Raw genomic sequence first — 24,252 nt, 5'->3', positions numbered from 1 at the left:
ATTTTGTTGTTCATGTAATTAGTGTGATCGTCATCATCATCATATCAGCCGATGGACGTCCACTGCAGGACATGGGCCTTTTGTAGGGACTTCCAAACATCACGATACTGAGCCACCTGCATCCAGCGAATCCCTGCGACTCGGTTGATGTCGTCAGTCTACCGGGTGGAGGGTCGACCAACACTGCGCTTACTACTGCGGTAATGAGTGTAATTAAAAATTAACGTACGTAATTTAATGTACCCACAAAACTAAAAAGGGAAAAATAACATTATAATATTTTTTACTGATCACTTTGAAGTGGGTGCCAAGCCTGTGATCTATTAATTCAAGACGTACCTATCGTAAAGATTTTTGTGTCTAGATTTATGTAGCTATGTAAAACTACGACCGGTTTGTCCATAGAAACCATTTGTACATTAAATATTTCTCAATTGTAGCCTAAGTCACTTCAAATAACTTTTTAACCGACTTCAAAAAGGAGGAGGTTCTCAATTCGGTCGGTTTTTTTTTTTTTGTACACCGATTACTCAAAGATGCCTGGACCGATTTTAAAAATTCTTTTTTTGTTTGAAATGGTATAGTCCCCATTTGGTCCCATTGCCATCATGACAAGATCTGATGATGGAATCCTGGAGAAATTGAGAGGAACTTTCGAAAATTATATGGGTGCCTAGTGTGTTCGTATACTTTTCCATTTAGTACCTTTAAGAAATATAAAATTATGAAGGTTTAAAAACGATCTGATGATGGAGTCATAAAACAGACGAGGGAACTCCTTGGCGATTTACAGCAATTACCTTGTGTTTGGGCTTGATTAATTTGTATTAATGAGAACTTTCCACGTAGATAGGTTGTGACTGTCATTTAGGGGTTTGGTGATGAAGACCAAGGACAATTAAGAGAACTCCTTAACAGTTTACAGTAACTACCTTGTGTTTGGCCTTGATTAATTCGTATTGCTGAGAACTTTCTACCTAGATGAGTTGTGTCTGTTATTAGGGGTCTGATGATGAAGACCAAGGTCAATGAAGGGAACCCCTTGACGGTTTACGGTAGCTACCTTGTGCTTGGGCTTGATTAATTTGTATTGCTGAGAATTTTGTACCAAGATGGGTTGTGACTGTCATTAGGGGTCTGATGTATTCGTTTGAGATGAAATTTTACACTAAAAATTGAAAAATAATAAAAATTTTAATAAAAAAAATACAACCGACTTCAAAACCTAAAAACGTACCCACTAAACTAAAAAGCGAAAAATAACATCATAATATGTTCTACCTGCTGATCAGTATGAAGTCGGTGCTTAGCCGGTGTTGTCTTAATTTATGCCATTTCTGACAGGACCACATGAAACAACACTGTCTGCAAAATCTAAATCTATAAGATATGCTCACATGGCTTGAATTAATACATCACCGGCTTAGCACCGCCTTCATACTGATCAGCAGGTAGAACATTTTATGATGTTATTTTTCGCTTTTTAGTTTAGTGGGTACGTTTTTAGGTTTTGAAGTCGGTTGTATTTTTTTTATTAAAATTTTTATTATTGGATAATGAAGTAGAAAGTCAGCCAGGTAATTTAATCTCTTTGACATTTCAACATCAAAAAGCATTAGTATGAATGAAAGCAGCAAGTATTATAATGTTGCGACGCAATTTGTGTCTGTCTTATTTTATTTGTAGATAAAATAAAACAAGAATTTAATACTTTGTTCTCATGAATACGGAATTCCGTTTTCATTTATTTGCAATGTTTTGCGTTAACCACAGAATACATAATAGTATAAGCCTGAACGTAAAATTAAAATATTTTTAATGTAATTTTCTAAATATTAATTTCGTAGAAATAATTAGAATTTAATATAGTCAAATTAAACATTACAATGGCATAGTCCTACTTTGCTATTGTATTGTTTCATCTCTTCATCTCATTATTTTTATGTGTACTAGTGAATCAATAAATATTATTTATTATTTATTTATCTATTTATTTATTATCTAATCTCATTTTGCCTAAGCAGTGGCGAAAGATGGATGCCTAAATAATAGTTATAATTTAACATTCACATTGTCCTACAAATTGCACATACATTATCTCGTGCCGACGCTCTGAAATTTTCATTTCGTAACTCAGTTAGCTACCAGAATTGCCAGAATTAAGAATTTTCGTAAATAAAAAATTTATCGTCTCATCGAGATGAAGCTACTCACGAAAAATTAGCTTGTAAGTAATCAGGTGTACAAAATTTTCTGTGGATCCTTGAATAGTATGTTTTATTCTGAAAAATATTCTCATTTCACCTCGTCCGTTGCAAAAATATCAAATGAGTAAGATCTCTTGTTTCATAATATGAGCACCAATTAACTGTACTGGTAATTAAAAGGAAACCATTCATATGTAAATGATGTGAATTTTCTGTTCTGTAAATACTTCCAGTTAATATTTATAATAGTAAAATTTATATTAATTGAAACCAATTGTATAAAACAATTTAATATCAGGTTAATATTACATTTCATTAAATGAATAACTCCTTAAAGTTAAAGAAGCAGAACTTGTGTTTTTTTTCATTTTAGTTGTTATAAAGACTTCACTTGACTTTGATTTCAATAGCGTGAAATTGCTTTTTATTTTAAAACAAATTTCAATAACAAAGTGAATTTGCAATTGCACGTTGTGGAGTCAACATCTCCTGAGGATGCTCCGATTTCGGGGTGAAACGTACGTAGAGATTATTTTGTCGGACTTGTGTGACGTTGTCGCATGGGTTCGTCGACTTTTCGCGGATGATAGCAAAATAAATAAATCATTATATTATCAGGTCAGGATTATGTCATAATAAGCCCTTTCATTTGATACCCATATTGTAGAAGTACATTAAAAATAACTATTCCGCCATCTTGGGTGGTCTGCCATATTGTATTTAGAATAACGTCATATAATATATATCGTGCATTGTCATTCAATCTCAACGTGTATACAAAATTTCAACTCAATCGGTTGAAGATATCTGCTTCAAAATTGAGCTCAAAGAATCCACCGTAACATCCTACATACATTGCAAGTTAAATAAAAGCTTTTAAAAAAGAATCGATTCTTTTGACGAAACAGCCAAAGATCGATCAATGTGTTTGTTAGTATGTGTAAAAATTACGCGTGTGTGTATTGCGAGTCAAATTTAGTATATATAATAGTTGTGTGTAGTGTATGGACATAGAATATTTTAATAGTGTTAAATATTTTCGATGTGTGAGCTTACCTCGTCCCCCTAAAACGACAGACAATTTTGTTCGTGAATTTAAGTGCGATGCATCTCCATTTTCTAATCCTCTATGCAAGGAACGTATTACGATTGACACGACGTCGAAGCTGCTATAAAATCGTCGGAGCTTGAATCCTTTAATAAAAAGAATAGCCCAATAAAGAGCTGAATACGGCTGCAATTGCGTCACGATCTGTTGGATTAAAGGCTGTCAACACGGGAAGTAATCAACTTGGCTCGTTCTCTGACGCCTCTCGCTACACTGATTAATTCAGAATATGGAGTAACGCCTTTCGTCTTGCGCTCGTAAATGCTTATTCATTAGTTTGTAGTAAAATAAGATTTAACTGGTGTTAAACGTCGTAGGGCTTCCAATACTAATGTGAAGGCTAATGTAATAGGGTTACTAATGTGAAGTGTTAAAATTTTCTTATTAAATTTAGTAAAAATTCTTTGACTGCGTTCTCATTTGATTTTAAGTGACGATGCAGTCTAAGACGGTAGCGGGCTTATTTGGAAGAGATATAAGTTTATTCTATGGCTAGATACCATCCCTACCAAGACGTACGATTAAAACCGTATTTCCAGTAAGATTCTGCACAGAAACCGAGTGCCTTAGTTCAGTCTTATTTTTCATCAAAACTATAGAAAAGAAAAAAAGTAGTCCACTATGGTACACAAACATACTTGCAAACAAATGTGTAACATCTTACATATATAACATACATATAATGTCTTTCATATTCTACTATGCTCTCCGCTATACTTTATCCCAACTTATACCAATTCCTTCGGACATATATGTTCGATAGCTCCCAATAGGCACCCAGAGAGCCATTATTTTGGCCACAGCAGTTGTGGAACTAACATTGATCATTAATTCACGGTTCATATCCTAGGATACTTTACGGTGAAATTTGTGTGCCCAGCGTCTGTTTATCGTACGCGGCTTATGAAATATTCCCATTACGTGCCACGTTTTCGTATTATGTTGCACTATGACTATATTTCCGGGGAAATTGCGTACATGTTTCTCTAAAATTGAGAAGTAAAATACTGTATTCTACGAGTATTTTGAAGTTAAGTAGAAAGGAAGGTAGAAAGTTCAATTTTATTTAGCTGAACTTAATTTAATTTAAAAGGTACTAGTATTCATTAATATTTGCCTTCTTTCATATAGAATGATTAAAGGAAATATTATGGAGCTTTGTGAATAGGAAAAAGCGAAAATATAAAACAATTGGCGTGAATAATTCACACTTAATTTTTTTAAGAAATACATTGTGAATTTGTGACCGTAACTTACATATTTTGCAACATTAATTGTTATTGTTGTCTTCATCTACTGAGAATCGTGACCCTAATTTGAGATGGATGAAATTTTCAATCTGTTACCATCAAAGTCGAGACGCATTTACTTGAATACCTACCTCCGAAATATTTAATGAGTAAACAACGAATGGATTCACTTACGAAAGGAGTTTTATAAACTACTATCTTCCACGTTTACCTCACATACGCATTATTTATCTTCACAGCAGTCAGAAATTATGTTGCATCTCCTTTAACAGCCAAAATTTTAATCCCATTATAAATTCGGTTTCTATTTAGCGGCCCTCCCCTTACGGCTCGTGCCCTAAAAATACGTCCTATATAATGGGTCTTTTTAGCCCCTCGTGATACGTGATTTAAATAAAACTGATACGGTTTCAAGTGTCTTGGCTGAGTAAGAAACATTGACAGGTATATTTTATAGTAATTATCTAATATCAAATGAAAATAATGTTTAAACTAAGAATAACCATCAGGCCAAATAACTTCTCGTAATTTGAACTCCAAGGCTGTAACGAAAAGAAATAGACTCGCCTCCTTCGCCCGGAGCACATCAATCCAACTTTTTAAATTAAAGCGAGTAAGAAATTTCAAATAAATACGAAACGAAAGCAAACCGGCCACTTTGAAAAAGTCGACGCAGACAAATATTTGTTTTTTTTTTATTCGCGACACTAAATTACTCGGAAAAGTTTATATTTTACTTAAATAATTGCAAAAGTTGAACTACTCTATGTAGTTGGTACTGTTAATAGGATGAAAAGACTTCAAAGCATAACTTCTAATTAATTATTTTGTTAAAAGTAATTTGTAATTTTGTAGTCTTTACATAAGAAATGCCTCGTCTTTGTTAAGGATTTCCCATTGTGTGTGGAACTATCCAAATTCCAAATAACAATCAAGTATTTCATCATCATCATTATTAACGGATGTACTTATGGCTCGCTTAACATAGCTCTCTGTTAAAGAATTCCCATGGTTTTGAGCCGCCTGCATCCAGCAGCGCAGTAGTATATAGAGGGGGTAGTATATATTATAGGGGTAGTTAATCGACCAACACTGCGCTTTCCGGTGCGGGATCGCCACTCCAGCCCAGTATCTACTAGAATCTTGTAATACCCCAACTGTTAGTAGGTACCTAAACACAAATAAAAAAAAAACAACCTAAACACAAATAAAAAAAAAAATAAATATCATTTCGTGGAAACCTGCATACCAGAGAATTTTCCTAATTCTCAAGCTCATAAAGATACTCAAGCTGAATTAAACATAAAAAAATATTTTTTTATGTGAGAGAGTCACTCTATAAGTAAAAATTATTACCACTTACATATTACGATTTGAGGCTTTCTAATAACTCAATTTGGATCCATTACTGGGATACTAGATTCTGATATTTTATTGGTACGTACGTATTATTAGTTTTAACATCCATGTCACTGCAATTTAAAAAAAAAACAAAATCCAAAAAGAGCTGAAAGCAATACCTTAACAAATAAAGTGTTAAGTAAAAAGTACGTCTTTGTCAGTATGGAGGTAATTCATCACGGCTGAAACTACAAGGTAGTACAAGCATAAAGGCACCGTTATAAGGCAAAATTTCACCATAAGCCCCCCAACCGGCACTGAAGCAGCGTAATGGGTCTAAGCTCCATAATATTCCATCTCCTATGAGGAGGAGGCCTGACCCTGTAACGGGCTGTTAAACTAGTTTAATAACTATGTCTTTTTAGGAGGACAATGAAAATCCACACCCCTTTCGGTTTCTACGCGGCATCGTACCGGAACGCTAAATCGCATGGCGGTCTTTGCCGGTAACTGACCACGGCCAAAGCCTCCGACCAGCCAAAATTTAAAGTATGGAGGCAATTAGCCAGGGCTGAAGCTCCAAGGTCATTCATCATTAGATCGTTAATGAGTCAAATAAAGCCTGCCAATCTGCACTGGAGCAGTGTGAGTCTAAGCTCCATACCCTCACTCCTATAAGGAGGGAGGCCTGACCTTGTACTGGGCTGTCAGACTAGGCTAGTAATGATGATGAAGCTCCAATCCAGTGATTGATCCCAGTTGTCCAAATCATACAACGCACCAATATGCTGGTTACATAAATCTACTTTGTCTATGTCTAGTCTTTGTAAAACGAAGAACGAGATCCAAAAATAGACCATGAGCCGAATTTCAATTCGTGTGATTGCGGTTTCATTCGAAATTCGAAATAATTTGAAATTCGATTGCAATTTAAGCGGATGTAGCCGCTCTGTTCCGAAATAGTACAACGTAACTGCTTAATTCTGAAATTAATTTTCCTCTTTGTAAATTAATTATGAGCTTTGAATAACATTGGTTTTAAATAAAGCTAAAATAAATATCAAATTATAATTCCAGTTTCAATGCGTTCAATTTAGCGTTCTCAACTGTATAAAATAAACCTTTGGTATGGATTTGATAAATTCATACTATATTATATTATTATGAGTACAGGTATATACAGTAATATTTATAGGTACTTTGTATTATAAGATGGTAAGAATTACATGCAGGTTATTATGTATCTCGGTGTACCATTCATATAATCAGTCACTACATCGTTTTTCATCGTATTTTCGTTTTTGGAAATATCTAACATTGTTTTTTCAATGAAATTACATAATTATTGTCATTTTACGTAAAGTTATATTAGTATAGTGGTGTAAGTAGCAAATGTTAACGTTATTTTAACAAAAAACTGGCATTTCCTTAATTTTGTTGAAATATTCATGTTAGATGATTGTTAAAACAAAACATCATTGGCACATGTAAAATGGCATAGTCAAGGTCATTTTGTAAAAATATTATTATAATTATAATATATTCTATGTTAAAGTTAAATAACCTATTAGTCACATAAGTAGGCTAGATCGCAGTTTTATAAAGTACCAAATTGGTACTTTACAACAGAGACGGCCTCCGTGGCGCAGTGGTATGCGCGGTGGATTTACAAGACGGAGGTCCTGGGTTCGATACCCGGCTGGGCAGATTGAGATTTTCTTAATTTGTCCAGGTCTGACTGGTGGGAGGCTTCGGCCGTGGCTAGTTACGGCAAAGTACCTACCGGCAAAGACATACCGCCAAGCGATTTACCGTTCCGGTACGATGCCGTGTAGAATCCAAAAGGGGTGTGGATTTTCATCCTCCTCCTAACAAGTTAGCCCGCTTCCATCTTAGACTGCATCATCACTTACCATCAGGTGATATTGTAGTCAAGGGCTAACTTATAAAGAATAAAAAAAAAAGAAAAAAAAAATCCCCTTAAAAGAAAGTTACTCAAGCTGAATTAAAGATAATTTTTTTTTTTTATGTGAGAGAGTCACTGTATACCTAAGTAAAAATTATTACCACTTACATAATACGATTTGAGGCTTTCTAATAACTCAATTTGGATCCATTACTGGGATTACTAGTTAAAGATTCTTATATTTTATTGGTGTCTACCTATGTATTATTAGTTTTAACATCCATGTCACTGCAATTTAAATAAAAAAGCAAATAAAACAAAATCGAAAAAGAGCTGAAAGCAATACCTAGTGAAATTGATCATTTTAAAGGGGAAATTGCCACATAGGAATTATCATCATCATTATCAAATAATCCTCAGACCGAATATTTTAAATTATAATTGAAATATTTAAAGCATACTATAAACACAAGATCGTGATAGCCCAGTGGATATGACCTCTGCCTTCGATTCGGAAGGCGTAGGTTGGTATCCGGTCCGGGGCATGTACCGATAGTATAGAAACAAACTATAATAGCCAACATAAGGAAATTCACTACCTTCCCCTTCTAAAGGTGAATATTCCAGGTTATATCGGAAAGAGTGAATGAGTGAAGACAAGAATAAATAAGTGATACAGTATGTCAAATGCAATCTCGACAGGCCTTTGCGAGGCGTATTCCATAAATATGAAGACGATCTAAATTGCAAATGCGTGTAGCGGAAAGCTTGCCGAGTAAACAGGAAATGTTCGTGAGGGATAATGAGACGAGTAGAAGACCAGCTGTTTATGATTGCTTCACCTTTCGTAGGTCTCTTCGGCTTTGCTCCAATTAATGGGAGTACTCACTACTTAGTGCTGGACTAACCACATTTTTAGGGTTCACCTTTCGTAGGTCTCGTCGACTTTGCTGTTATTAATGGGGGTACTAACTACTTTGTGCTGGACTAACCCACCGTAGGGTTTTTAGGGTACACCTTTCGTAGGTCTCGTCGACTTTGCTGTTATTAATGTGGGTACTAACTACTTTGTGCTGGACAGACCCACCCAAGGGTTTTAATGGCTCATCTTTCGTAGGTCTCGTCGGCTTTGCTCTAATTAACGGGGGTACTAACTACTTTGTGCTGGACAAACCTACCGTAGGGTTTTAGGGTTCACATTTCCTAGGATTCGATGGCTTTGCTCTTATTAATGTAAGTACTAACTACTTTTATTTATTTACTTATTTAATATTTATTGTTAAGTAAAATCAACAGTGTTACTTTGTGCTGGACTAACCCACTGTAGGGTTTTTAGGGTTCCCCATTCGTAGGTCTCGTCAGCTTTGCTCTAATTAATGGGGGTATTAACTACTTTGAGCTAGACTAACCAACCGTAGGGTTTTTATGGTTCACCTTTCGTAATCAAGAAGGAACCATTACAATGTCCTTATGGTCTAACTCAGAAACAAACCACACTAAAAAGTGTTATCTAATTTAGAATAAGCCTTTATATTAAGAACACCCACAATATCGTAAAGTAAAATCTATTAAAATAGTTTTTCAAAGCCAAAGCTCGTTCAGTCAAAAAGTAGGTACAAAAAAATCTCTAGTCTAATAACTTCGTTCCAGCAAACGTACGTCCTAGTTGCTCTTTACCTCTCATCACTGGGCGCGTACAAACGGCTCAACGACCGGCGAGTCAGCAGACGACCGAACTTGATTACTTCCCGTGTTGACACCCTTTAATCCGACAGATCGTGACGCAATTGATTTGCTATTCAACTCCCTACTTGCTGGACGACGATTTTAATTAAGCGTCTGAATTTCGCAGAGATAATGTGCTACGGTCATGACACATTGATAAAGAGTCGTTTGGATTAAAAACCCGATTATCAGCTATACTGAGTTATTCGTGGACTACTTAAAATACGTTGCACATCAGATTTATATAACGTTTGTAGCCGGCACCATTTCTTTTTCTTAAGAATATTACCCTATCTTTTAAATGTGACCAATATTCACAATTAGTCAGGAAAGACCGTGTTAGGAGTGGGTACGACGATAGACCAACGGACCGGGGTTCGAACCACCACCCCTCGGTGATGAGTCTGACCGCTCTTACCTTTGAGCTATTGAGGCTATAAATTATATTGTATACAGCTTAAGGAGCTGTATACAATATAATTTAGTAACAGTTAGTACAGTAACACTGTGAAGCTTCTAATTAGCACAGTAATCTTCATCACAACTAAGTACCGGCAGAAAGTAGTATTTTGTAAGCTCCTTACGTAAGTAGCATATTTTCCTCAGTACGATTCGAGTAACCTACTATGAAGTCAGGTTTCCCTTTTTATAGGAGAGAGGATATGGAGCTTTGACCCACTATGTTGCTTCAATGATAATTTTGTTTATTAAGGTTGTAATGGTGTTGGTAGGCTTATAATATTGCTTCATTTTTTTTAAGATATGGCCGGGACCGATGGTTTAACATTATCTCCGAAGTACTGTATATCACCTATAGTACCTATAGTACCTAACTCGGGGCTGAGAATTTTCAATAAGGATTTCTTGAAAGAAAGAATCCTACTTAATATTATAAACGCGAAAGTTTGTATGGATGTTTGGATGTTTGTTTGAATGTTTGTTACTCTTTAACGCCGCTACTACTTGAGCGATTTAGCTGAAATTTGGAATGGAAACAGATTTTACTCTGGATTAGAGAGAGACGATATCTTAGCATAGGATTCACCGTGCAGGTGCCGGGTCCATCGCGTGGTAGAGAGAAAAACACCAAGCAAAGTCCAGGACTTGTGACTACTGGATGTAGGGTTAAGGAATTCCTTGACGATCGATTAACACTCCCCTTCTCTGCTCGTGTTGTTCTCCCTGCCTAGCCAAAGGTAAGATCCTATTAGAGCAGCTTTGGATACTCGTTCTAATATAGAACTAGCTGCACTTCTAGAGAGGCCGAGGTCTTTAAGAAAGTTATAGAGAGATTTTGCTGGTAATCCTCTCGCACCTACTTCTACGGCGTACAGACTAACTACATAGCCATATTTAGTTAGTTCATTTGTTAGGTCATAATATTTATTCACTTTTAAACTGTGGTCCATCGGAATGTTAGTCTCCCACGGCACAGTAAGCTCTACAAGTACTATTCGCTTTGTTTGTTTCCAAACAAGCAAAGCGAATAGTACTTGTAGAGCTTACTACATAGACTACTTTTTATCCCGAAAATATCCATGGTTTTCCAAGATTTGCAAAAACTGATGGTTTTGATCATATGAATGTTTGTTACTCTTTCACGCCTCAACTAATGAACCGAATTCGCTGAAGTTTGGCATTAAAATATGTTATAGCCTGGATTAACACATAAACTACTTTTTATCCTGGAAAATCCATGGTTCCCGAGGGATTTGTGAAAAACTAAATTCTCAATATTTCGTAGCCCGACCCAAGAGTCCAACTGAGGACTTTGTGATCCGAAACCTCGTAGACTAACCACTGGATCACTGGACAACGAGGCAGTCATTGTATACCTATATGATATAAAAAAAATAAAAGTATTTATTTTGTTGTTTTTATTGCATTATGAATGCTTGCATAAATATTTCTGTACATTTTCCATTTGCAATAATTTGTACAATTACTACTTGCAGCATATTTTACTTCTTATCTTTATTACTGGTTATAAATGCATTTTATATTTGTTTTATTTTAAAATGTACCTGCAGTTTGATACAAAATATAAATATTATAAAAGTTATTTCAATAATCATGGTTAAGGTAATTATTATTGTACTGTATTCTTTTCATTTTGAAATTAGGTAATAGCCTGTGACAGAAAGATTTTCCTCTATAAAAGCTGAAAGATTTTTAGCTCCAGTTTCTTACTATAAGTCCTCAGTACTTATAGTAAGAAGCTGGAGCTAAAAATCCTGGATTCGATACTTGATTTGGATCATGAAATACCTATTAGGCTTTTCTTTCTTCTTAGACATTTTCAGTAAACGGAATTTCTAAACTAATCAGGATGTTTTTTTTAATTCATATTCTTACAAGTTAGCCCTCGACTCCAATCTCATCTGATGGTAAGTGATGATGCAATCTACACGACATCGTACCGGAACGCTAAATCGCTTGGCGGTACGTCTTTGTCGGTAGGGTAGTAAATAGCCACGGTCGAAGCCTCCCACCAGCCAGACCTGGACCATAAGAAAACCTCAATTGGTCCAGCCGGAGATCGAACCCAGGACCTCCGTCTTATAGATTTACCGCGGATACCACTGCGCCACGGAGATCGTCAAAATTTGTCATAGAGATAGATTATAGTCTGGATTAGAACAAAGCTTCTTTTTATCTTATTACTAGCTGTCGCCGCGCGGTTTCACCTACGTGGTTCCCGGATAATATATAGCCTATAGCTTTCCTCGATAAATGGGCAATCTAACACAGAAAGAATTTTCCAAATCGAACCAGTAGTTCCTGAGATTAGCGCGTTGAATCAAACAAACAATCTTTTCAGCTTTATAATATTAGTATATATATATATAGATTCCATGACCACGATACATAGTCAATAAAAGAACCGCTTTGGTCAACTAGTGTAATTATTATGTGAGAAAATAAAGATTTTAATAAAAGAAAAGCTTATTTCCATGCGCCTAAAGAGTAAATGGAATTCCAATACTTTCAGAACAAAATTTCAGCTGATTCTTAAAATCTCAAATGCGGATTGCTGGTTTTACAGACTGGTCGCATTCTTTTACATTCGTTCACAAATTGAAAATAATTCTATCCTATTTGAAATTGTTGAACTAATCAGTTTTTTAGTATCAGCATTTTTTAGTGGAAAATTCATCAACAAAAAAGTCTGTCGTTTTTTGAGGGGGACGAGGTAAACTCAGACATCGAAAATATTTAACACCATTAAATATATTCTGTGTCCATACACACTACACACAACTATAAATTTGACTCGCAATACACACACGCGTAATTTTTACATAGACTAACAAACACATTGCTTAGACTATCCACAGATTAAATACATAGAATATTCGATTACTGATCGATCTTTGGCTGTTTCGTCAAAAGAATCGATCCTTTTTATAAGTTGTTTTTATTACAAATTTGATAAAATTAAGGTTTAAATACTTACAAATAAATCGTTATTCCATATAAATCAATATACTCCGTCATAATAGAGCAAAACTTCGTAGGACATGCTACACAAGATATGCCGCAACCATAGAAACACGTATTCGACTAGTTTCCCTTGGGAATACTGGAATAATAAACCTGTGACACTGTCATAAATAACATGGCTTATTATTGGTAAAAGAATTTTCAAAGTCGCTTCAATAAATCCTGAGATTACCCCCTACAAACTCACAAACTTAACCTGTATATTATCAGTATTTCGACGGCCTCCGTGGCGCTGTGGAGTGGTGGATTTACACGACAGAGGTCCTGGATTCAATCCCCGGCTGGTCCGATTGAGGTTTTCTAAATTGGTCCAGGTCTGGCTGGTACCGCCCTACCGACAAAGACGTACCGACGTCGATTTCGTAGTGATATAATGCTCTTAGATACATATAAATGTCTTACTCGTAGATGTGTATTTGTTCTATTAATAAATTATTTTTTAAGTGAAATAGTGCAACAAATTAAAATTTACATTTTTATCACACTTTCGATATTTTTTACAAATTACCGATATTTTTATTTACAGACTTAATTTTGTGATAAAAAAAAAATAATATACGTAATAAGACGACGTTGGGTAAGTAATAATGGAAAAAGAAGACTTTTTAGCTGCTTCCACAATATGCACGGTAATGTATTTCCCTAAAAGGGTTCCCGCAGTGTAATCTCTATATTATTATACCTAAAGAGAATACTAAGAGAAAAAAAGGTTTGCAAAGACACGAATGTGAATAGAGCCACAAGCAAAATATTGTTAGGGATCACAGAACATACCTATATAAAGCGCTTAAACGTTAGTTGTCTGTATTCGATATACTTAATCTATACTTTTTTTTACAAGTTAGCCCTTGACTACAATCTCATCTGATGGTAAGTGATGATGCAGTCTAAGATGGAAGCGGGCTAACTTGTTAGGAGGAGGATGAAAATCCACACCCCTTTTCGGTTTCTACACGTCATCGAACCGGAACGCTAAATCGCTTGGCGGTACAGTCCTTGTCGGCAGGGTGTTTACTAGCCACGGTCTCCCACCAGCTAGACCTGGACCAATTAAGCCGGGAATCGAACTCAGGACCTTCGTTTTATAAATCCACCGCGCATACCACTGCGTCATGGAGTAGCTTCTATTTTCCCTATCACAATATAATGAATACTACACAGCGTCTTCGCCGGCGAAGACGAGGTCCCCGATATCTGACGTCACCCAGACGTGACGAGATCGTGACTTTTTAACTCACGATCTCGGGGGCGCCCGGACTGATACACTCAGGCCAAAACACCCTTCCCGAGTGGCTCTCTAAGCCGAGGTCCGAGTCTCAGAGGAGACGCCCTTAGAGAGTCGTTACACCCATCTACTCTGCTTCTGCCTTCGGGCCCCATAAGGCGATGCTTCTACGCTCACCCAAACCCCCAGTGACGCTGCTGAGGTCCCATAAAGAGCCTACGGCACTTACACAATCAGAAATATATAATGAATATCTTCAAATCAATAGTGATAATATTCTAAACAAACGCCACTAGCTTAAGATGCATCATTGCTTACCATCATGATTACAATCAAACGTTAGCTTAGATACAAAAAAAGTAACAGAGCAAACTGTTTTCCATTTTCAAAAAGTCCAACGAAAAGAGTTCTCACTCCAATAAAACGAACTCCTCGAATATCGTTTAAAAATACAACAGTATTACTGTACATAATCCCGCACAAACACGTCACCGTATCGGCCGCCGTTCCATTGGCCGGGAAAGACCGGATACGTCTGCGACGCGTCCGGCGAGATTACAATCGAATTTCAAATTTCGAATTCGTATTTCGAATGAAGCCGCAATCGTACGGAATGCATTCCGTTCCACTTTTATTTTTGCTACCGCTCTTTTCGATAGCGATCGAACTGACTGTGCTCAATGCATTTATACGTAAATTATATTGAGTTTATGTTTAATCATACTTCTTTTATATAATTATTACTACACTCACTACTACTTTCTACTACTACTAGAATACGCCATGTCATAGAAAGTTGTCATACTTCTCTCAATTTATACAAAGCTTTGAAACATTAAACTCAAACCTTCTAGACTTCTGGCCCCGTAATAAAATATTTATTAATGGACATGCTGCTCAAACTTTGTGTCTTTATTATTCATGATAATTCGGACAAAAATAAGAACGTAGCGAACCATGGTGGTGAGACGTTTTCCTTCCAAGCCGTCGTCCAAACTTCGGTGCGTCCGATACCAACTGTGCCTCCTGAAAATTGTCCAACAAAGTTACCACTGGATTTTAAATATCTTTCTTTTTGTAATCTGCAAAAATCGACTGCATGATTTTTGTCTGGGCTCCAGAGTGACCTTCTCACAACACGAAATGGGAAACATAGCTCAAACTTGAGATCGTTAACCGTCGTCGAATAAACTATTTTTTTTACAAGGTAATCCGTGACTACAATCTCACCTGATGGCAAGTGATGATGCAATTTAAGACGAAAGCGGGCTAGCTTGTTAGGAGTAGAATGAAAATCCACACTCCTTTTGTTTTCTACACGGCATCGTACCGGAACGCTAAATCGCTTGGCGGCACATCTTCGTCGGTAGGGTGGTAACTAGCCACGGCCGAAGCCTCCCACCAGTCAGACCTGGACCAATTAAGAAAACCTCAACACTGCGCCACGTCAATAAAATCACAAGATTTATGTTACTAATATACCTAGATACACATTAAATACGCTCGAAAATTAGTAATAACGATACTTCGACAGTCAAACAAAAAAGATTTACTAAGTATTTTCATCAATTTACGAAGGGAGTGAGGATTACAATAAAAATAAAATTAGTTGAAGGGTGAATGTTGGGTGAATGACTCGAAAGTTCGACAGCCGATATTTCCATTACTGGAGAACGAACGATATCGGATATTTCGCTTAGCGCCGAACAATGATCGAAGTCACATTAAATATAGCTATTAAAAGTTTCTAACGGTAGATCGTTTTCGATCACGTCAATAATAATCGTAGGGAAATCAAATTAGTACTCCAACTATGTTATTGAAAAATATAAGAGTAATTTACTATTTTAATAAAATATATTATGAAGTGCAAGCACAGCGAGCGATGGGACGAGCTATGTTAGGAGTATCTCTGCGTGATCGAATCGGAAATGAGGAGATCCGCAGAAGAACCGGCCTCCGTGGCGCAGTGGTATGCGCGGTGGATTTACAAGACGGAGGTCCTGGGTTCGATCCCCGGCTGGGCCGATTGAGATTTTCTTAATTGGTCTAGGTCTGGCTGGTGGGAGGCTTCCGCCGTGGCTAGTTACCACTCTACCGGCAAAGACGTACCGCCAAGCGATTTAGCGTTCCGGTACGATGCCGTGTAGAAACCAAAAGGGGTGTGGATTTTCATCCTCCTCCTAACAAGTTAGCCCGCTTCCATCTTAGATTGCATCATCACTTACCATCAGGTGAGATTGTAGTCAAGGGCTAACTTGTAAAGAATAAAAAAATAAAAAAAAAAAAAAAAAAAAAAACCAAAGTCACCGACATAACTCAACGAATTGCAAAGCTGAAGTGGCAATGTGCGGAGCACATAGTTCGAAGAGCTGATGGACGTTGGAGCCCCAAATTGCGACCCCGCACTAGTAAGCGCAGTGTTGGTCGACCCCCCACCCGGTGGACTGACGACATCAAGCGAGTCGCAGGGATTCGCTGGATGCAGGTGGCTCAGTATCGTGATGTTTGAAAGTCGCTACAAAAGGCCTATGTCCTGCAGTGGACGTCCATCGGCTGATATGATGATGATATTATGAAGTTAAGTCTGTTTTATTGTTACCTCTAGTAGTAGTAACGGGATTATTACATGATTTTCACTAATTAATGAAATACTTTTTTTGTATGTTTAATCTATAATCGGATTTTAACTGCTTTCATACCTGATTGTAATTAAGGCCTGGTCGAAAGGGTCGCAAAAATTATGATTGAGACTCTACCATGTGAGCACCACTCATAATTCTATAACAGATTGTTTTGTAGGGAAAACGATATAGTTTTGCTACTTGCTACTACATAATGAAATAATATTGTTTTTTTAAGCAAAAAGAATATAAAACCTCTATTTACTTACCTATTTATAAAATAGTAGCATACACCCTTCGGTTTCATTCCGTAGGAATAATTATTACTTTTTCTCTAACGGCAAAATAATTTCTTAAATTAGTTTTGTAACCTATTCAATGCTAAAAAACGAATGGATAAATAAACCTTTGTAATATTACACATCATTACATCGGAACAATTTGCTTCAGAATAAAAAGTGAAGGAAAACGACCATGAGTGAAATATTAACAATAAAAAATACTCACGAAGATATTTGAAAAACAAGGAAAAATAAAGAGGTCAGCGCATGTATTAGAACGAGTAAAGTACAGTACCGTGAGGTATGTGAAAGTATCTAGATATGTATGTCCCCATTCCTTGTCATTCCGCCGTGTGACCCGCTTTCCTATTTCCTGGCGTAGAAGGGAGAACAAATTCGTGTCTATTTCTCAGAAGGTGACTTTGAGCTACAATTGTAATGGTCAAAAGCCGGAATCTGGTTTGTTAAATATTTTAATTGAATTTAAGTCTTGTATATATAGGAGGACGCTGTCAATCCTGGAGGCTAATTCACTATCTAGTTGACATATACGAAATTAAGATTTTAGGGAACAAGTATCATCCGGTGCTTACTGGTGAATTTCATGTAGTATGTAGATGACATTTTGTCAATTGATTTGATATTTATTTTAATAGGTTGATAATATAGACCAAAATAGTGAATAGGCCAGCGCTGGGAATACTGGGATATTAATTTATTGACGATCAAAAGCATTATTTTCTTTAAATTTTTCTCTTCTTCTTAAGACTCTCATGGTAAATATTATAAAGTACCTCTTTATAATATATATATAAGCTTGTGGTAATCTCTATATCTACAGAACTGATTTCGAAAATTCTTTTATCATTAGAAAGCCATGCTATTTGTGAATGTCATAGATAATATTTTATCCCCGTATTCTCATAGGAACATGAACTACGTAGGTAAAACCGCGGGGCGTCGACTAGTATACACAAACAATCACATCCAAGTTAGACAACAAAGGAATACGTAAGCGCGCGTAAAAAGTGACACAATTAATGTCCTTTGTGTATTGTTCAGGTTAAACAACAACACTCTAGCATCCTGTCTGAAAATTTTTGGTCGAAAGTCATCTATCAACAAGTTATAAACTAAATTAGCGAGTTTGCACAATTGAGTGGGCAAAATTTTCAACGTTTACGAACGAAACTTGAGTAATGGCCGACATGTTCCATAATTGAATTTATGGCTTGCGTACGTGACAGTATCCGACCGGCTGGGAATATTGGAGTGTAAAGTATAATAATAATGATTGTGGGATATTAAACAATATTTAGGGTATTAATCATAATCAAGAGAATAATAGTGTGTGAATAAATATTTTGGTAGGTATTTTGCATATTCAAATACCAGCCCTCGGTGGTGCACAAAAAATCGTTAAGCCATTGATATTGATTCAATATCAATGGCTTAACGATTTTTTTCTAATATTTTTACGGTTTTGGTTTAATTTTTAACCGACTTCCAAAAAGGAGGAGGTTCTACGTTCGGCTGTATGTATGTTTTTTTTTTTTTTTTTTTTTATGTATGTCCAGCGATAATTCCGTCAATTATAGACCGATTTTAAAAATTCTTTTTTTGTTTTGTAGGGTTTACTTCCAGGGTGGTCCCATTTTTTTCATGTCAGGATCTGATGATGGCATCCTGGAGAAATTGAGGGGAACTTTCGAAAGTTGTAGAGACGGCTAGTACGTTTGTTAGTGTTTCTATAAGGTATTTTAAACCACTACAACCTTATGAAGGTTTCGAGTTGGTCTGATGATGGAGCCGAAACACAGACGATGGAACTCGTCAAGGATTTAGAGCAGTCACCTTTTGTTTGGGCTTGATTAATTTGTATTGATGAGTACTTTCCACCTATATGGGTTGTGACTGTATTAAGGGTCTGGTGATGAAGACGAGGGACAGTGAAGAGAACTCCTCGACGGTTCACAGTAGCTACCTTGTGTTTGGACTTGATAAATTTGTATTATTGAGAACTTTCCACCTAGATGGATTGTGATTGTATTAAGGGTCTGATGATGAAGACGAGGGACAGTGAAGAGAACTCTTCGACGGTTCACAGTAGCTACTTTGTGTTTGGACTTGATAAATTTGTATTGATGAGAACTTTCCACCTAGATGGATTGCGACTGTATTAAGGGTCTGGTGGTGAAGACGAAGCACAGTGAAGAGAACTCCTCGACGGCTCACAGTAGCTACCTTGTGTTTGGACTTGATAATTTTTTATTGATAAGAACTTTCCACTTAAATAGGTTGTGACTGTACACACGCAGCTAACACTAAAAATAAAAAAATAAAAATTTTAATAAAAAAAATTCAACCGACTTCCAACTCAAAAAATAACTTTAACTAAAAAGCAAAAAATAACATCCTACCTATGTGCTACCTTCTGATCAGTTTGAAGGCGGTGCCAAGCCAGTGTCGTGTTTTAATTAAAGCTGTTTCTGAAATAACCACAGAAATTTTGTAGTTTAAACGTATTTAATTAAAACATCACTGGCTTGGCACCGCCTTCAAACTGATCAGAAGGTAGCACATAGGTAGGATGTTATTTTTTGCTTTTTAGTTAAAGTTATTTTTTGAGTTGGAAGTCGGTTGAATTTTTTTTATTAAAATTTTTATTAACAATGTTTTTTAAAATAAAAAATATAGATTTTTTATTACAAATTACTATACCTCAATTTAGACACGATTACGGATTATTATAAATCCTTTCCTCCCATTTTGAGGCTTTGAATGCCCAAGCAACTAACGGTCAGGTATCCAGAGTGAGGAACCTTCTCATAATACGTGCCGTCTCAGGTTATCCATACAGAGTCAGAAAGGTCGAAAACGAACGCTTCTGGAAAGAAGTTCTTCTTCTTCTTTTTCTGGAAGTTCGAAGTTTTTCGCTATAAGACAACAACGGTTAAATCTACATTCATTAGGTATTTGCTTGATACATCATATTATTTGTAGAATGTGATGACTCAAGCAAGCAATATCACTGTAAGCTCGCCGATTAGCATTGAGGCAACAAGGTGGATAAATAAGTAATCTTACTTATTTATCCACCTTGTTGCCTTACTTACTTACTTATACTCATCTGAGTGTAAGTATTGTTATATAAGTAGGTAGAGTGTTTACAATATACTTACTCGTATTTATGTCAACGTATGTACAAAATATATTTTGCGAGAAATCACAACCTAATTTAGTACATCGCTTATAAGTTCCCGTGAAAGGCATCCTGTAAATAGGTTTTATTTAGGTCTTGTTATTTATGGTCGACCTAATAAAGTTCGTTATGTCCAGATTGCTACGAAATAAAGTATTGGCTACCCATATTGGACTCCAATTTATTTGTAAGGCAATTCATTAGTAAATTATGTTTGAAGCTAAACATTTTAGCGCACGTTTTGGTGCTTTGATAAAAAATGGATAAGTGCGAGTCGGAATTATCAACTGAGGGTTCCGTTCAAACTGGTCATAACATCATAAATTCCGTAAGAATATCATAAAATTATTGAAAATCTTTTTATAATTTTGAGCGACCTAACCGGGTTTTTTGAGATTTAATTACAAATGTATAGTTTATAAATTTTACCCTACTACTTTATTTAATTGTTCTAGGTTAAAGGGCCCTACTTTATGAATTTGTTTCCCTTGAGAGTCTCGAAATATACGTTTTTTTGTGCATAATATATATCTTTATATACCAGTAACTTTGTTAGGTTTGATTTTTTCACAGCATAATTAGATTAATTGGGCCTTGGTACTCTTTTACAAGAGATTATTCTGTTTTTTAAATTACCCACCATACTGTTCCAATGCGACTTGGCGGGCCTAAGGAGAACATTAATGATTTATTTACACTTCCTGTCAACGTATGCTACGAAAAACTTTATAACAATTTATAACATCATGACTTATATGAAAAATAATTAAAATTGCTAACAATATTGTTGTTGCTATTAATGGTTATCACACTTATATTATAAAGGCGAAAGTTTGTTTGTAAGTGTGTATATTTGTTCGCTGAGGCTAGCGATTTGGTTGTAATTTAGTATGGAAATAGATTTTACTTGAACACATAGGCTAGTTTTCATCCCAGAAAGATCCACGGTTCTCGCGCGATTTGTTAAAAACTGAATTCCACGATGAAGTAACGGGCGTCCGCTAGTTTGTAATAATGCTGCAACTAAATTTTTCTTAGTAGAAAGGAAAATTCAACAATTTCAACCCGTTCCAAGATCTAACGTTCATCTCCAGATAGTTCCGACACCCTTACCTTACTTACCTTATCAGCCGATAGAGGTCCACTGCTGGACATATGCCTCTTGCATGGACCTCCAAGCACAACGATCTCGAGTCGCCAGCATCCAGCCGCTCCCTGCAACCCACTTGATATCCTCGGTCCACCTCGTGGGGGGTTGACCAAGACTACGCTTTCCGGTGCGGTTCGAACATCAACACTTCAAAAAGCCTAACTAGTGAACTACTGGCTCAGGCAAGTTAAAAGCATAAAACAGTTTAATTTATGAAGTGGTGAACTACCTTCCAAAGGTAATTGTCTGTTGTATTGTAACAAGGGTGAAATAATCCAGGACAGTGTAATTGGAGCGGCTGGACAATAAACATAGACGGTTAAACTATGCCGTACGTTTGACAAAAGGTACGCTGTCAATTGCCGGAATTCTCACAAAGTTCCACCGGGTATTCAACCATTAACTGTCTTAATTGCCCGGTTTTGTGTGGCTAGTGTGAAATGTTAAGCAAATAACAGCTGAAATGTATTTCAGGTTATGCATATTCATAGAGTCTTAAAGGTTAAGTAAAAAGTTCAGTAAACTGCCGCATTTGTTCCGTAGTTAAATGTATGTGCCTAACGATCATGAGGTCCTGGGTCGAGCTGTAAAACTTAGCCATCAACAACTTAGAAAAGAAAGAAAATAAATTTATTCAAATCTAAAAGTTACAGACACCTTTGTACCCTATCCTTATGACAGCACGTCAGTCTGTAACCTTTAAAAAGAAAGGGTATACAGCTCAGCATATGCCCTGCACTACGTAAAAGTAAAATACACGGCGCTGATTTTCAGCCTACTATATGTGCTATATGTGTTATGAACTCCGTGCTAAGAATTTTAAATAAACTGAGAATATTTTTTCTTAAAATAAATAAATAAAGTATATATGTTGTAAAGCAAGACTCTGAATTCGAACCCAGGATATACAAACATGATGAAGCTATGAGAATTATTTAATAATAAAACTTACCTAAACGAATTCCTTATCAAGAAGTTTCAATATTACAAGCAAAGGCTGCGTGATAACTACCAGTTACTGTCGCAACTATGTGTAATATTACCAATTTTGTACAAAGATTATAAACGCAGAAACGACAACTTTAACATCGAGTATACAACTGAGTATCGCTAAGAACTTAGAAAATGTCAGCATTAATACAGGAGCCACACACAATCTTACTTAGCAAAAGCTTGTTCATTATATATTACAAAATAGTAGCTATTTTTTTTTTGTATCTATGATGAAGGCAAGAACTACGCACAACGGCTAACCCCTAGTGGTCAAGTGCGGAAAAGGCCCAGAAGAAAAGAAAGAAGTCAACACCCTTGTATAATTAGGTACTTTCTATATTATAAAATATAGATTTAAAAATTTTGAAAATTTCAGTATTTAAATAATTCAAAATTTTCATACCATACCACTTATTATATAATACCTTATTAGTAAGTAGTTATTTTTTGACCAAGTTTTATTGACAAAATTAGGTAGGTTGGTAGGAAGAAAAATCTTTCCACGGTACGCAGAAATGTAACAGACAGATTGAGTTTATTTTCAATGTTATAATTAATTTTAAAGATATTTCCCGCGAATAAAGTTGCGGAAAAATCCTTCGATAATGGTACACGTGGGTTTACGCAATAGAACGCGACGCACAACACTTTATTTGTTAGAACCCAATACAATAGCAGCTGTGTAAACTGCAGTAGCAAAGTGGCTCTCGAGTTACAAAAGAACTGATCCCCCAAACAAATCAAATAGATCGATCAAGCGTAAGATTGAGATGACTGTGTTTATTTTGGACGTTTTCCTTCAAGTTTCAAGTGGATTACAATTGTCATTTCTATTAATTCGAGTGGATTTATTGATCTATGATACAATCGGTTATGCAGTTTTCTTTTTTTAGCTGCCTCATGGGTCCAAAGCTTAATGTGTCCAGCTATACCACACTAGCACCACGAGGTAGGATGATTATTGTTGATTGTTCGGTGAACTATGAAACTATTGGGTTCCTATAATATTCAGATATCAGATTTAGGTGGTGTGACTCGATCGAAGCTCGGTTAAGATTCCGGTTCCAGTCATTATTATAAACATGAGATTATAGTCATTATAACAAATTGAAATAGTAGAGCAACGTTGAAAACCCGCCAAACAGCATCAGAGTAGCTTGCTGAGTCTAAGCTCTGTTAAAAAAAATTACCTGTGCCACGTAGTAGGCCATTAAAAGTAGTCGATGAAGTTGATATCTTTCATTTTAAAAATAATTAAAGTTTTGTTCTTCGTCAAGGCCTCCGCAATACAAAAGGCTATCAATGAACTACAGAGAGCAATGTTTGATGAATTGTTTTTCATTTTCTTTCTTCTTGTTTTTGTCCTTTTGTTTGGCCGCAAAAATAAGATTGAAGAAAAAAAAAATTTTTTATTTGTCATTGAAATATCATTGAAAGCTTTCGTTTTAATAAAAATATTTATATTATTAAAATATTTTATACAGAGCTTTTATTAACCCAAGAGTTATTTATGAACATTTTGCCGCACTCACCACAGTTATTAATTAATTAATCGACCGTTAAGTTTGCGCCTTTCTTCGTGGTGAAAAGCTAGATACCATGAGGGTGTTCAATATAAAAGTACTGTATTTGTAAAATAACTTTGTCGATCCAATGGTTAACGGGGCTTTCGGTCCCGAGGTACTGAGTTTGAGCACTGGGTCCTGTATGGAGAGAGGCTCTGTACCCTGTAGTGG

This window comes from Bicyclus anynana, chromosome 2, assembly GCF_947172395.1.
Source record: "Bicyclus anynana chromosome 2, ilBicAnyn1.1, whole genome shotgun sequence".
NCBI lineage: Eukaryota > Metazoa > Arthropoda > Insecta > Lepidoptera > Nymphalidae > Bicyclus > Bicyclus anynana.
Note: the sequence above shows the minus strand (reverse complement) of the source record.